This window comes from Saccostrea cucullata, unplaced genomic scaffold (genome assembly GCF_032062105.1).
Source record: "Saccostrea cucullata isolate Sc308-1 unplaced genomic scaffold, CSIRO_AGI_Scuc_v1 ctg2315, whole genome shotgun sequence".
NCBI classification, from domain to species: Eukaryota; Metazoa; Mollusca; class Bivalvia; order Ostreida; family Ostreidae; genus Saccostrea; species Saccostrea cuccullata.
The window spans coordinates 32,312-49,766 of record NW_026936261.1 but is presented as its reverse complement, the minus strand read 5'-3'; the positions used below and the strand labels follow the sequence as shown (position 1 = coordinate 49,766).

General features: G+C 34.0%; 1 long non-coding RNA gene across 1 annotated transcript; it reads right to left on the bottom strand.

Annotated features, from left to right (window-relative positions):
- Positions 1–11,940: 11,940 nt before the first annotated feature.
- Positions 11,941–17,166, bottom strand: LOC134245144 (uncharacterized). The gene is made up of 3 exons (XR_009987359.1): positions 16,766–17,166; positions 12,357–12,551; positions 11,941–12,226 (listed from the first exon to the last, which is right to left on the bottom strand). It is a non-coding gene; the product is annotated as an uncharacterized LOC134245144 (long non-coding RNA).
- Positions 17,167–17,455: the final 289 nt, after the last annotated feature.

Sequence of the window (17,455 nt, the reverse complement as noted above, 5' to 3'; positions counted from 1 at the left end):
GGACATCTCAGGAATATTCTGCAAGGGAGTGCAGTCAATTCTTACAATTTAATTGTCATATCTTCGCTATATACTCATAATTTTCGTAAGTCTTTCTCTGTATGCACAGATATCTTAAAATTTATATATGATTTTGACTTACTGTGCCGCTTTAACCGGTAAAAAAACCCCTCTGAATAATAGTGTATTCATAGTTTAAAAACATGCATTTTATCAGCAAAAGGATATTACTGAGTAGCACAGTAATTTAGCAGTTCTCTGTTGTTGGTACCTAACTACATCATGTACATTGTACTGTGATCTTTTGACTTCACTAGGTGCATGGACTACCCGATCTCTGAGGCACTCTCTCTGTTGATTACCTGTGTATTGTGTGCGTTCATGCGGAAAGTGATTTCCTGTTACGCAGTTGATGTATATTTCACAGTTGTACAAACAAAGGGTTCATGATAATTAGAGTCTTACCAATGCAAAAATTGATATAACACTTGTAAAAAAAAAAAAAAAAAATCAGTGAGTGGGGGGGGGGGGGTTTCCCGAACCCCCCCAAACCCCCCTGGATCCGCCATTGCTCTGGGACTGCTATGAAAAGCAGTCCCAGCAGTCCCAGCTGCCCGTGGGACTGCTTTCTGGGACTGCTTTGTTCACTCATGTGTGACATTGGTTCTGAGTGACAGATAGCTCCGCCCCCCTTGTGTATTCTGAATTTGCATGCTCCCCATTGTTTTGTTTACTTGCAGCAGAGAGGAGTTTAAACTGTTTAATAAGCAAAGATTTCTTATAATCTTTTAATAACTTGAGATTACATGTATTATAGTTAATTTAAAGTTTTAGGGACTGCATATTTACACATATGTAATATAGAATATTTTTAAAAATAAAATTGTTAAATAAGGAAGTCAGGAGGAGATTTTTATTTCTAAAATATATAAAACTACAGGCTCATGAGAAAAAATATCTACATGTACATTAATTTTTTTATTAAATCTAAAATTAAATACTCAACATTTTCATATGGCACTATTTATATACAAGTAGATATAAGATATTTTAATTGAAAAGACTACACGTTTTACAAGCACCACGCTAAAAGAGTATTACGTACATGTAACCCTAATAAAAATCTAACAATTTATCTTATGACATGAAATAAAATTAGGCCTAGAACAAAAATATGTTTGTTTCCGCTTTCCCGACCGACCCTAATTTATAGTGCCGACCCTTTTTTTAATGCTATTGTCCCATGATGTGCAAGATTTCATCCAGCCAATCATAGTCTCCAATTTTGCAAGCTTTTCAAGACCAAAAGAATTTGGGTCACCTTTCTATTGTAAGTTAAAGTCACAGAAATGCTTGAAAACACCACTTCTTTTCTCTTAAATGTCAATTCTATACATGTTTTGATTTTTTGATTAAAGAAGCAAAAAAAAAATTTTTTTCAAAAAAAAAAAATTTTGCCTACCTACCGACCCTACATTTTTTCAGCCTGAAAGCGGAAACAAACATATTTTTTTTCTAGGCCTTATGCCACCATTCTTCCTTAACATAAGCAATGTGAACAATTATAAGGTAATTTACAGATGAATTAGTTTTTAATTTATAAATAAGTTATTAAAAGAGTAAATTAAAAAAAATAAATAAATAAATAATCAGTTGTAAATACCGGGAATTGTGATTTATTTCTTTTTTTGTTTTGCTTTTGTTATATTAAATTAAAAATACAATTTTTGAGTGGTAGCGAGTTTGAATCAGAAGATGGATTGTCTGTAAAGAAACAGGTTAAAGATAAAAATATTGTCAAAAGGAGTGATAAAATATTGTCAAAAGGAATGTCATTGAACGCGATGTGTGCTTCAATGTTGCAGAAATAATAGAGTTGCATAGTAATTTAAAGAATTTGAGAACAATAACATTCTAATTCAAGCTTTACTTGTACAGCTGTTAGCAGTCTAGTTGTTGTGGTTATGTGTTTTGAATGGGGAACACACTACAGACTGTGTTTGAAATAAAAAAAAAGAGTATACTTTTGACAAACTTTCTCAGCGTTGTTGTTGACATTAAAATATTGGTTAACCGTGCTCCGTGGTAACAAAAGATGTTGCTTTAAATTTTAGCTAATATGAGTTCTATTCAATCAAATGGAATGAAACTTCACACTTTGACAAAATAAATGTTTATGTTTACGAAAATGTATTGATCTATAATATTGTAATAATCATATGAAGATGCAAAGCATTGTCTACGTATTTTTTGAATAACCCTCGTATAATCAATAGAGCCCCCCCCCCCCCCCAACATCACAAAACTCTTGATCCTGGGGCCATAACATTCACAATTTTGGTAGAGGCACTCATGCTTATCATACCTTTGCACTTAGTTTGTTTATTTAATACCCAGGGGCAGAGAAGAAGATTTTCAAAGAAATCATATATATATTAATAGAGTCCTGTCCTAATACCAGAAACCTTGACCCTGGGGCCATAAAATCCACAATTTTGATAGAGGCACCCTTGCTCATCATAACTATCTACTTAGTTTGTTTATTTAATTCCCAGGAGCAGAGAAGAAGATTTTCAAAGAAATAATGCATTTTCACTATATTATACCTTAATTTAGCCCTGCCATAGCACTACAACCCCTTACCCCAGGGCCATGAATTTCACAATTTTGGTACAAGACTCAATGCTGATTACAATCATGCAAACATTTTGACTGCTTGATGCCCAGGAGTAAAGAAGAAGATTTTTAAAGATTGCGTTAATTTAAGTGGTTTTGGCCCCACCCCTCAGGCCCCGGGGGGGGGGGGCAGGGATCATGAAATTCACAATTTTTGTTCCCCTTCACCCATAGATGCTTTGTGCTAAATTTGGTTGAAATTGTTTCAGTGGTTGCAGAGAAGAAGCTGAAAATGTTCTAAAGTTTACAAACGACATATGACGAACGACGACAGACGAAAACGGATAGCAATAGGTCACCTGAGTTAACTCAGGTGACCTAAAAATAAAACGTGGTTTTTTATCTTCAGAAACAGAGGTTTCATAATGTATTTGCATGATTTAGATCAGAGGTTATGCTCTATATGAAATATTGTAAAAATGCTTCAATTTTAGGTCATTTTCAAAGAAATTTACATGATATGACGAAAATGACGCATTTTATGTATAGAGGTCATAATGCATTGAATAAAGTAGCATGGTCCCTTTTTTGTCCTTATTTTACAGAATATACATGAGGATATGGCATTATTTTTAGTTTCATTGTGTATTACAAAGTATTTCTAATTAACATTTTGTACAATTATTATTAATAACTTGGAATATCAAGAAATACAAGCCGATTTCCAACACCTACTGAACACATAAATTCCGGAACATTTTCTTTCAAACATAGTGCGGTTCCTCTTTTACATACAAATGGGCGGAGACATTTAAATAAGGTATTATATAAAGGAAGAAACGATGAAATGTAACGTGAGATAAGAAATGATAAACAATATAAGATGGGTAATAATAATCTTCAATACGCTTGAATTTTATTTTGCATCATTCGTATTCTTCTTAACCTGGGGTGGGCGGGAGTCTTTTTTAGTTCTTAAGGTATTTTGTCGGGGTTTCGAAAATCCTCCTAATCACGATATTGTTTTAAATCTATCATTGTTGAATAAAATGTCAAGATATTTTACCCACTACAATAACTTTCTTTTATATGATTGTTTGAAAAGCACAAGCGATTGCATAAGGATTAACGGTAAATATACACAGACATACACTCTATATTCTTTTGTAAAGATTTTTTTTTTTTTTGGGGGGGGGGGGGAGGGGTGAAGAACTCCAAGAAATATCCCTGAAAAGAATGGATGACCTGTCCCCCAGATACTACCTGCCTGACATGTATATATAATTATATATTTCTTAACTTCGCTGTAAATTCTAAAATGAATATTCCGATTTACTTATCGATTATAAATACATTCGAAGTTTTTCCTAGTTTATATAAAATATCATATGCATGCAGCTAGCATCCAAAAACGTGACAAGAGTATAAAGTTGCTTTGAATATTGAAGAGGTCAGTACACGAGTGCATTTGTTTTGACTGATTAAATGTAAAGAAATTATTACGTCTTTGGCATTTTCTGCTTATAATTTTTTGTTTCTTTTCGCAAAAAAATGGAATAAATGTGTATTTATAAACATCTACGCGTGGGCTTTTCGTAATGAACAGGAATATGGCGATTACGTGCATGAGAATTAAAAATGTCCCGGAAAATTGTTGAAGTTTAACATAAGCGATATTCATCGAGGTCTACTGATATTCTTTTTTATTTTAAAAATGAAAGCTGGTGTCTGCACATTTCAAATACGAGCTACATGTGTCGCTTCCTACAGAAAACACGTTTTCCAAAAGTATTCACCTGTGGCTAATGGGATTACGTGACATATTATCTATTCTTAGCAGGTTAACAAGAGGTTAATCCTATGTAAATGTACTCACTGAACAGATTCAAAATCATGATACTTTTAAGTAGAAGACATAGAGCGCAGATTTGTTCAACAAAGATATTTTCACACAATTTGTATAAATATAATATACACATTATATTTTGATGTCAACTCTGAACAAATCTGCGCTTGATGTTTACGAAAGCTCTGAAGTGGTTACCTGCCACAAATTTCTTTTGATATTCATGAAAATCAAAGGACCCCACCTTCAAAACACGGCTTGGCGTGTTGTCTATTGCAATTATTTTATATTTTGAAACGTTGGCGCAAATACTTCATACATAAGAGAATAATAAAATTTAATTACTTTTAAAGTGTCTCAATGAAAGTTAAAAATTTGACAAGTAACCGGGGACCACAGATAATGGCTTATTGAGACTTCTTCTTTATAAACCTGTAAACGTTTTAACTTTATACCTTACATAGTTTGGGGCTATTGTAAAAATAAATTTTGAACATGTTGACCTTTGACGAAACTTGGAAAGAGATTTGAAGTTAATATTTTCTCATTTTTCTGTATAATGTCATGAATTATTCACACAAAAATTAATGAAAAATCTATTTCATTTTTAAGTTATTAAATTTTTTGACGGGTTTGATTGGCACATCCTTGCACTTTAACAAATTTTAAATTTATTCTTAATCCTTAGGAAAAGTTGCAATTTCGATGTGTTTTAATGAGAAATATTAAAACTTTTATCAAGAAAAATAATTTTATTCAGAGTAGAAATGTTAGAAAGCAAAACGCCTTCACAAGTATCGTCATTCCGAACTAAGAGAAGTGTACAGAGTTTAGCAAATCGAGCACATTCATGTTACAGTACCGACCAGACCCAACCTGACACCAAAGCAGTCCCAGAAAGCAGTCCCCGGGACTGCTGTGGGACCACTGTGGGACTGCTCTGGGACCGCTATGGGACTGCTATGAAAAGCAGACCAGGCAGTCCCAGCTGCCCCTGGGACTGCTCTCTGGGACTGCTTTGATTCATGTGTGAAAAAGGTTCTGAGTGACATGATAGCTCGATCCGCCCCCTTGTGTATTCTGAATTTGCAGGCTCCCTGTTGTTTTGTTTACTTGCAGCAGAGAGGATCTTAAACTGTTAGATAAGCAAGGATTTTTTATATTCTTTTAATAAGCAGGGGTTATTTTGGTTAATTAATATTTTAAGGGACTGTAAACTTACACAAATTAATGTGTTTTTAGAATAAATAAAAAAAATAAAGTTAATAAATAAGGAATTTGACGAGAAAAATTTCCTCCCTAAAAATAAACTACTGTAACAAATTTATGAGGGGAAAAAATAGCTACATTTCTGCCTTTTTTTAATTATCTAATGTTAAATTTAAACAAGAGGCCCATGGGCCACATCGCTCACCTGAGTAACTTGGGTGACGCAGATCTTTTTTAAAGATTTGTTCTATATATATTTCTTTGTAAACCTTGGATTCCTTATTGTTGCCCTGTCCTACCCCCAGGGGTCATGATTTTAACAATTTAATATCTAAACTACCCAAGTATGCTTCCATATAAGTTTCAGTTTTCCTGGCCCAGTGGTTCTTGAGAAGAAGATTTTTAAAGATTTGTTCTATATACTTCTATGTAAAACTTGGGTTCCCTATTGTGGCCCCGCCCTACCCCCGGGGGTTATGGTTTTAACAATTTATTATCTACACTACCTAAGGATGCTCCCACATAAGTTTCAGCTTTCCTGGCCCAGTGGTTCTTGAGAAGAAGATTTTTCAAGATTTGTTCTATATATATTTCTATGTAAAACTTGGATTCCCTATTGTGGCCCCGCCCTACCCCCGGGGGCCATGGTTTTAACAATTTAATATCTACATTACCCAAGGAGGCTCCCACAAATGTTTCAGCTTTCCTGGCCCAGTGGTTCTTGAGAAGAAGATTTTTCAAGATTTGTTTTATATATTTCTATGTAATACTTGGATTCCCTATTGTGGCCCCGCACTACCCCCGGGGGTCATGATTTTAACAATTTAATGTCTACACTACCCCAGGAAGCTTCCACATAAGTTTCGGCATTTCTGGCCCATTGGTTCTTGAGAAGAAGATTTTTAAATGACCCCCACCCTATTTTTGTATTTTCCTAATTATCTCCCCTTGGAAGGGGACTTGGCCCTTGATTTTAACAATTTATATTCCCCTTTCCCCAAGGATGCTTTGTACCAAGTTTGGTTAAAATTGGCACAGTGGTTCTTGAGAAGAAGTTGAAAATGTGAAAAGTTTACAGACGGACGGACGGACGGACACCAGGTGATCAGAAAAGCTCACTTGAGCTTTCAGCTCAGGTGAGCTAAAAAAAAAGTACTCATAATTTGCATCTGTACTATTTAAAAATAATCATTACAGTTAGATATAAGATTTTTTTTTATTAAACAAGAGGCCCATGGGCCACATCGCTAACCTGAGAAACTTTGACCAATCTGTTCTTTACCAGATTTCCCCCTTGTTATACATTATGCATCCCTACCCTACCCCACTGATCACAATTTAGACATTTTGAAATCTACACTACCCCTTGATCCTTCAATGGACACACATGTTTCAGCTTTACTGGCCCAGTGGTTCCTGAAAAGAAGATTTTCAAAGATTTTTCCTATATATTTCTATGTAAAACTTTGATACCCCATTGTGGCCCCGCCCTTCACCCGGGGGTCATGATTTGAACAATTAAAAATCTACACTATACCAGGGTGCTTCCAAATAAGTTTCACCTTTACTGGCCCAGTGGTTCTTGAGAAGAAGATTTTCAAAGATTTTTCCTATATATTTCTATGTAAAACTTTGATTCCCCATTGTGGCCCCACCCTTCCCCCGGGGGTTAGGATTGGAACAATTTAGAATCGACAATACCCCAGGATGCTTCCACATAAGTTTCAGCTTTACTGGCCAAGTGGTACTTGAGAAGAAGATTTTCAAAGATTTTTCCTATATATTTCTATGTAAAACTTTGATTCCCCATTGTGGCCCTGTCCTTCCCCCAGGGGTCATGATTTGAACAATTTAGAATCTACTCTACCCCAGGATGCTTCCACATAAGTTTCAGCTTTACTGGCCCAGTGGTTCTTGAGAAGAAGATTTTCATAGATTTTTCATATATATTTCTATGTAAAACTTTGATTCCCCATTGTGGCCCCGTCCTTCCCCCGGGGGTCTTGATTTGAACAATTAAGAATCTACTCTACCCCAGGATGCTTCCACATAAGTTTCAGCTTTACTGGTCCAGTGGTACTTGAGAAGAAGATTTTCATAGATTTTTCCTATATATTTCTATGTAAAACTTTGATTCCCCATTGTGGCCCTGTCCAACCCCCGGGGGTCATGATTTGAATAATTTAGAATCTACTCTACCCCAGGATGCTTCCACATAAGTTTCAGCTTTACTGGCCCAGTGGTTCTTGAGAAGAAGATTTTCATAGATTTTTCATATATATTTCTATGTAAATATTTGATTCCCCATTGTGGCCCCGTCCTTCCCCCGGGGGTCTTGATTTGAACAATTAAGAATCTACTCTACCCCAGGATGCTTCCACATAAGTTTCAGCTTTACTGGTCCAGTGGTACTTGAGAAGAAGATTTTCATAGATTTTTCCTATATATTTCTATGTAAAACTTTGATTCCCTATTGTGACCCCGCCCAAACCCCGTTGGTCATGATTTGAACAATTTAGAATCTACTCTACCCCAGGATGCTTCCACATAAGTTTCAGCTTTTCTGGCCCAGTGGTACTTGAGAAGAAGTTTTTCAAAGATTTTTCCTATATATTTCTATGTAAAACTTTGAATCCCCATTGTGGCCCCGACCTTCCCCCGGGGGTCATGATTTGAACAATTTAGAATCTACACTACCCCAGAATGCTTCCACATAAGTTTCAGCTTTTCTGGCCCAGGAGTTCTTGAGAAGAAGATTTTCATAGATTTTTCATATATATTTCTATGTAAAACTTTGATTCCCCATTGTGGCCCCGCCCTTCCCCCGGGGGTCTTGATTTGAACAATTAAGAATTTACTCTACCCCAGGATGCTTCCACATAAGTTTCAGCTTTACTGGTCCAGTGGTACTTGAGAAGAAGATTTTCATAGATTTTTCCTATATATTTCTATGTAAAACTTTGATTCCCTATTGTGACCCCGCCCTTCCCCCGGGGGTCATGATTTGAACAATTTAGAATCTACTCTACCCCAGGATGCTTCCACATAAGTTTCAGCTTTTCTGGCCCAGTGGTACTTGAGAAGAAGTTTTTCAAAGATTTTTCCTATATATTTCTATGTAAAACTTTGAATCCCCATTGTGGCCCTGTCCTTCCCCCGGGGGTCATGATTTGAACAATTTAGAATCTACACTACCCAAGGATGCTTCCACATAAGTTTCAGCTTTACTGGCCCAGTGGTACTTGAGAAGAAGATTTTTTTATGACCCAACCCTATTTTTGTCTTTTCTTGATTATCTCCCCTTGCGAGGGGATATGTCCCTTCATTTTCACAATTTAGATTCCCCTTTACCCAAGGATACTTTGTACCAAGTTTGGTCAAAATTGGCCCATTGGTTCTTGAGAAGAAGTCGAAAATGTGAAAAGTTTACAGACGGACAGACAGACAGCTATACAGTTGAGAGGTACATTGTGCATTTTACGGAAGGTGCGGGGTTATCATTTTGCTTTGTGGGGTTATTAATAGTAGAGTGGTGACTTGAGAGGTTTCATTAGGAATTCAAACAAATGGTATATTGTGGGGTTAAAGGTCTATATTTGTGGGGTTAAAGATCTATGTTTGTGGGGTTAAAGATCTATGTTTGTGGGGTTAAAAATTAATTATTTAATATCAAGTCAACTTCACAGGCAACTAATTATAAGTACTTAAAATTGTTACTGTTTATCAGAAGAACTTAGAACGGATATAGCAATAACATTTTTGCAACAACTGCATAGCAGTAACAATGCAAAAAAATGTTTTTATTTGAGGATAACTGTTGCATCAAAGTAAATTAACTCATCATGTTTTCACAAGATGATAGACAGGAATATCCCAGAAGTGTTAAACAAACAACCCCACTATGCTATATAGATATAACAGACAACACTAACCCCATAAATTATAAGACAAACAACCCCAGTATGTACTCTTAAAAAGATAATAGACAACACTAACCCCATTAAGCGTTTGGACAGCAACCCCACTATGTATTCTTATAAAGATAATAGACAACACTAACCCCATAAAGTGTTTGGACAGCAACCCCACTATGTACTGTTATAAAGATAATAGACAACACTAACCCCATAAAGTGTTTGGACAGCAACCCCACTATGTACTCTCATAAAGATAATAGACAACACTAACCCCATAAAGAGTTTGGACAGCAACCCCATTATGTACTGTTATAAAGATAATAGACAACACTAACCCCATAAAGTGTTTGGACAGCAACCCCACTATGTATTCTCATAAAGATAATAGACAACACTAACCCCATAAAGAGTTTGGACAGCAACCCCATTATGTACTGTTATAAAGATAATAGACAACACTAACCCCATAAAGAGTTTGGACAGCAACCCCACTATGTATTCTCATAAAGATAATAGACAACACTAACCCCATTAAGCGTTTGGACAGCAACCCCACTATGTACTCTCATAAAGATAATAGACAACACTAACCCCATAAAGTGTTAGGACAACAACCCCACTAAGTACTCTTATAAAGATAATAGACAACACTAACCCCATAAAGTGTTTGGACAGCAACCCCACAATGTACTCTCATAAAGATAACAGACAACATTAACCCCATAAAGTGTTTGGATAGCAACCCCACTATGTACTCTCATAAAGATAGTAGGCAACACTAACCCCATAAAGTGTTAGGACAACAACCCCACTATGTACTCTCATAAAGATAATAGACAACACTAACCCCATAACGTGTAACAACCCCATTATGTTCTTATATAGATAAAAGATAACATTAACCCCACAAAGTGTTAGACAAGAACCACAATATGTTCTGATAGAAAATATCAGACATCTTAGTAACCTCAGAGTGTTAAACAAACAACCCCTCTGTGTTCTCATGTAACAGATACAAGTAACCAGATGAATTTAAGTGTTTGAAAACCCCAAGTATGTTCTAATATCAAAAAACTCTACCAGGGACTGGTAATAAAAGAACAAGTACCCCCACTATGTTCAATCGCAACTTCTCGAGCCTTTCTGACTAGCTGACAAACGACCTCGAATGTATTAGTTAGACGCCATGGCAACCCCCCCCCTTTCATGATCTTCGAAATAAATGCATGAAGACCTTTTATCTGTGGAATATGGAGTTTATGCTATGATATTACATAAAATATACTATAAAAGGGACTTCTTAATTCCTCTATCCTATATTTGAAAAAAAAACAAGAAAAGCAAAACCTTTAACATCAGGTGATGTTAATACATTGGAGGTTGTTTTTCCAAACTCTGACGGAAAGACCCTGAGTGAGATGATGCGATTGCCAGTACGTCATATCCTTTTTTTTTACTATTAAAAATACCAAACAATACTCATAATACTTTTTCATATTTTGATAACATACTCGAAAATTTGTTTTAAATATTTTTCAAACTATTTTAAATTGGATAATCTCTTTATCTTTACTGCTTATTTCTAATGATAATTTTTCCTTTGAATCTGCTGGTGCATGAATTTGAAGTGTACATTATGCATCAAAAGCATACATAATTTCATTGTAAATTAATAATAATAAATAAAAGAGATGATCCTGATTTTTTAAAAAAAATTTAATCAAACTTTTCAGTTATTCGACAAGTTGAACAGATAAGAAACATGTCAATAAATGTAGAACACAGAAAAAAAAACCTCAAAATTTGAGACAATCTTCATAGATGTAAAAAAAAAAAAACCAAGTATATAGTGAGTTGTCAAATAACTCTAAAACTTGCATGTTATTGCTACTTATTTTAAACAAAATTTATTAATTAAAATGAAGTTTTAAGAAAAAAAGTGTAGTCTAATATCTCATCATTTTGCATTTTAAAATTGATCTTAAAACAAAAATAACGATGTACATCCTTTTGGAAAATATACTCAAACTTAGAGCTGCACCCCCACTCCCATCCCCTAAAATAAAATGAAAAAAAAAACCAACATGCAATTGATTTATAATTTTCAAAAAATTAAAATCAAACAACATAAATGTACATTTCAGTTTAATAATTATTTCTCACATTTAAAATGAGATCGCTAATTAAAAAAGACGAAAACTACATGTATGACTGTTAATGTATAGAAATTCGCCATGCCGATTGCAATGTTCATAAAAGATCCTTTTGTCTTAAAGCTGAACACTACTCATAAACATAAGTAATCAGAGATTACATAGCTCAATTAAAAAAATGATTACTTCAAGTTAACACGGTCTCACAGTTAACTAATAATCAAGAAGTTAATTTAAGGTTTGCAGTAACTTGAGAATAGACATCCAAATACTTGAAACTAGTTGCCCATCAAGAAAATGTAATTCAAATCCACGACCCATGTAAATGTTATCTTTTTAGATTAACTTTCAAAAATCGATTCATCTTCTTTTTCTGAAAAGTAAGTCAGGTCCTAAATGTCGCCGTTTGGAGAAGGCAATGGCAAAAATGAATCGGGATTGTGCTTGTTCTTCTGAAAAGTCTTTAACTCATACTTCATGTATACCTGTCAAAAAAAACAACAGTATAATATATTTCTAAATGATAATGTTGAATTTTTTTACAGGTTATGTTTTAATTTATTGTAAAATAATATTGTTGTCTTGATTTTATGGGCACTTATAACATGTACTAACCACCGATCTGGATGTCTTTAATAGTTGCTTTCCTTAAATTTGTGAACTATATTCAGATCACAAATTGTGTGTTCAAGTCATAGGTTTGTTCTTTCAACTTTATGAATGTCCGACGCCTGCTGGTGTTGCTGCAACAATAGAGTGGCCTAGATCATCAAAGTTCCACTGATGTTCACTTTCAGTGGTATCTGAACTCTACAAAGGAATACAGAAGCAAATGTTTATTTATAACACACACAAAAATTCCGAGTTACTAATTAAAATTCATCGAAATTTATTTATAGCATAGTTGTCATGTACTGTGAACTACTTTCTTATATTGGTAAGGTGAAAAAAAAAGAAAAAAGGTGAAAAAGTACAGTCAAACTTGTTTTAAGCTTTGGGAAGTCCAGAAACTAGACAGGTGGCCTCTTATTCCAGTTTGCCAAAGAAGTAGCCAGTCGGTCAATAAATAAACAGCAATAACCACTACAGTTGATTTAATTAAACATGTCAATTTCACAAAACCTTTGTATGTGTGTATATATATATTAATCCATGCTTATTTAAAAAATATCAAATTAAAAAATTCCAAATTTTTAAGGTTTTGTGCATGTAACCAGTGGCGTAGCTACCATGTATGCTTGTATGCTCGAGCATGCACATCATTTTGAAAAAAAAGATAATGAGACTCTATGACTTGACTCCTTCTCAGTCATGTACAAATTAAATTATAACTGTAGTATCAAAAGTTATGTTTCTTCTAATTTTCTTTACATGTACACTTGCGTAGTTTTACTACTTAAAAAAAAAATAAAGTCACTGACACTGTAAGTTCGAAAACCATTATGGCAGCTACCGTAAAAAATTGAGCATTTCATTTTCTCAAATGAAATTAAGTTTTAGGGTTGAATTTACAAAAATATTTATTTTATAAGATGAATTAATAAGTAGATTGTTCTGAGCCACGTTAATTTTATTTATTACCTTATGTAATATTCTTTTTTTTCGTAATTTTTGCGGATAAAAAGATCGCCGAAAATTTTGTGTTTAAATCGTCAGAATCCAGGAGCTTCCGGGGGCTTCGCCCCCTGGGCCCCCACCAGGGCTGTGCCCTGGACCCACTCGGGGCCTCAGGGCGGCCCCCAGACCCTTGCAAATTGGAGCATGCACTTCATTTTCAGCCTAGCTACGCCACTGATGTTTCTGTTCCTACAAAACAGTTAAACTTCATACATTCATAAGTGTTCAGAGTTCCCGAAACGCACCGGTCCACTAGGGATCCCCGTTAACTTTGAATGGGACCGGTAAAATCTTAATTTTATCGGTCAAAATGTCTGATGGTTTTTTTTTTTTTACAGACTGTATAACGTTTACATATAATCTTAACAAAATCATTTAATTCAATTGTCCTGACAATAAACAAATGCAAAACTAAAGGAATGAAAAAAAACGTCAGGGGCGCGCCAGATCTTGTTTAAATAAAATGTGTAAAATTGTCTACTATAAAAAGCTACATATTAAAATTTCCATAAGTCTGGGAGGAAAACAGTTTTAAAAACACTGTCAAACAAATATTTTCCCTCTGATAAATATATGCACTCTGTAGTTCTGACAGTAAAAAAATGTGACAATCTACTTTCGTTTTGAAGGACGAATTTGCAGGGTTGCAAGAGTTGCCTGCTATTTCTGCTTGATTACAGACAATTTGTTACCATTTATTATTTTCTCTATAATTTAATCTATTAGCATGATAATATTATACCAACTTCTGAATTTTTTTAAATGTATTTGATAGCATTTAAAATACATGCGCGTTTTTCCCCTTTTCTAAAAATAGCGGACAGACTTGAATGTAATAAAACGACAACAAATTCACTTAAATCATCATTTGCATGATAAATTTGCATATCTTTATATCATTAGTACATATTTTTAACTGTGTGGAGGTTATATAATAAATTTTAACTAGTCAGAAATATCGGACGTTTTCCAGGCTTTTTAAAACGAGTTTGATATTTTACGTAATATTTTTCCTGGCACATAAAATACCAAAATCCTAAATCCAAAAGAAAAAAGCCTGGAAAACAACATATATTTCCCATTAATTCCAAACAATCAACCAAGAGTTGTCATGTTGCAGATTTTATTTTAAAAAAAATTTTTAAAAGTCTGTCAGAAAGGACATAATAATTTTATACGATGAATTAAGCGTTGGTCATCACACGCCGTCGGCGACGTCAAATCCTGCATACACAGGCCTTATAGAAAATATTTTAATCATTTTTTTTTAAATCTGCATTTGCCATCTTTTTATTTACACATATTATTTATTATATCGACACAATTTCCAATCCTATAATATGTTAAATTTACATACAAAAAATTAATGTCAGGTAAATTTTACAACTGTCCGGTGAATTTTGAATATTTACAAGACAATTGTCCGACATATTTTTGACTAGTTTCGGGAACTCAGAGTGTTCTTTTGTTACATTCAAATATATGATAATTGAATTACAGTATCATTCAAGAAGAAATACATGTGCCTTACTACTATCTATTTTTTTTAATAAGAAAAAATACACAAGCTATTAAAAGACAGTTTAATGGTGAATTAAAAGTATGAAAATTTATTTTAGTAAGTGTCAATAAAATCCATTTAAAAACTTCACTATCATATGTTCAGGTAATGATCAGCAGTGTAACCCCCCCCCCCCCCTTCAATTAATCCTCGATCAACTAGTTTGCTGAAGCTTTTAGAGTCTGGTAAATTTTTAATATTATTCTTATAAAGCTGTCAGAATTTCTATCTAACATGCAGACACACACAAAAAATTATTCAATTGACCAAAGATTTGTATTTACGCAGTTTAAAATCATTCTACACAACACAGGTGTCAAGTGCAGTAGAGCGTAACTAATCCCTATCGATGGTCTCCTGATAGTGAAATTCACGAGATAATCATGCTATACAAAACATTTGTTTTGACAAAAATTGCAATTAGAGCTTCTACACGGAATCAAAATCTAACAGGTGTGAAAATACTGATAGCCCTGTATTAGCTAAGTCACATACTCTCACTGTAAATATTCAAAGTAATGATGAATGAATATTGTAAATTACAAAATGTAGCTTTAAGCTTGAATTTCTTTAAGTTTAGCTATGGAAAAACTATTAATTGTGATTTAATTCTTTTAAATTTTCAATCGTCGATCTTGAAAAATAAGTACAAATTGATCTAACATGACAATTATATTTTTTCCATTAACACAAACAGAGTTATATAATTTTATATACGTATCTAAAGGTAATTTGTTTAATTTCTTTAATAGGTGAATTTTATTATCGGGCACATAATTACACAAGCGAATGTGAAAAAAAAATGTGACATAATGGGTATTTTAACAACTGATTAAAATGTCCTGCACTCATTTATAAACATTGATTGTCATTTATCAAATTGATATACCACTAAATTTTACAACCTAATTATACAACCCCATGTTGATTCCTACAAAGCCTACTTGCTGTGAAAATTCATTGCAGTGACATTGTTAATTCCATTTTTCCATTCTGATTTTCTCTCTATAGATTAAGGTACGATTACAAGTACATGTAAACAAATGTGTGAAGAGTAGATAAACAATTGGTACGTATCTAGAATGAATTCAGAGAGAGTGAGAGAGAGAGAGAGAGAGAGAGAGAGAGAGAGAGAGAGAGAGAGAGAGCAATTACATTACGAAACAGGATAAAATTAAAGCCAAAAATATTCAATTTGAAAAAATTTAAACACGGAAGATTTAAAAATTAATCGGGAGGGGCGGAACAGGCGTGAAAAATCCAGAGATTTTTTCTCCCGTCGGAAGAATCACATGTATTTATGTTATGAGATATCTGCATGTATTTACCATAGATATAGAGAAAATTCGAATTAAGAAAAAAACACGATCGTTTTTTTTTTTAAGTAAATAAGCCAAGTAGTACTCAAATACGGATTAAATTATGGAGATTTATTGACAGTTGGAGCATGTTATATGGAAAATTTAAATGGCTTGGATTTTTATAGCAAAAGACGAGTGAAAATACGTACCAGGTGTGCTTTGCATGCACGTATTGCATGTGCATAAATAATATTATCTTTTTTTTACTGGCCAACGGGGCGACCTTCATGCAGAAAACCACTAGCCCGACCCCCGGGTATCGGTCGATTTTCATTGCATTAAAAATTAAAAAAAGAACTATCAGTGCATTCATTATAATTTTTTTCACAAAAGCCCGTTTTCAATAGGTATGTGTTTATGTGGACTACAGATGTCCTTTCCTTGACTTTAAATAAATTCTACAACTGCATAATGTACGTATGAAGCATGTCAAACAATTTACAAAGCTTTTTTTCAATGTGGTGCAACAAAATAGTAAGACTTACTGCATTTGCTTTTTGTGTTTCCGAATTTCCTCACTGCTAATACAAAGTGTCCAAACACAGCTACTTCCGTTATCTGCGCATGCGCAGTTAGTTTTAAATATATGCGCATGCTCAGGTATTCGGAACTCCTCGATTCAATTACCGAACTCCTCTAAACAGCAGATTTCTGAATGTCTGAGCGTTTTGGGCTAAGGACATGTCCAAAATTTGGACAAAGTCTTTGTGAGGTTAAATCTAATTTTAGGTTTTTCGACCTCATAGAGTAATTTTGAACGTAATTAGACCTCTTCATTATGGGGTTAACCCCACAGTACCCAAAAAACCCCACACTGCTGGAAAATACGTTAATTTTACCCCACAATGTACCTCTCGTAAGAACAGCTAGACGGACAGACAGACAGACGGACGGACAACGGACAAAATGTGATCAGAAAAGCTCACTTGAGCCTTCGGCTCAGGTGAGCTAAAAAGGCTACTCATTTTATAAGGAACACGCTAAAAAAAAGAGTATTCCATTTACCTCTCAAATAAAACCCAACAATTTATTAAATGACCATGAAATAAAATAATTTATGCTACCATGCATTCTCCCGTAACATAAAGTATGTGAATAATCATTGGGGAATAAATGAATTACCGGTAGCTTTTATTTAATAAACAAGTTATTAGAAGAGTATATTTATTTTATAT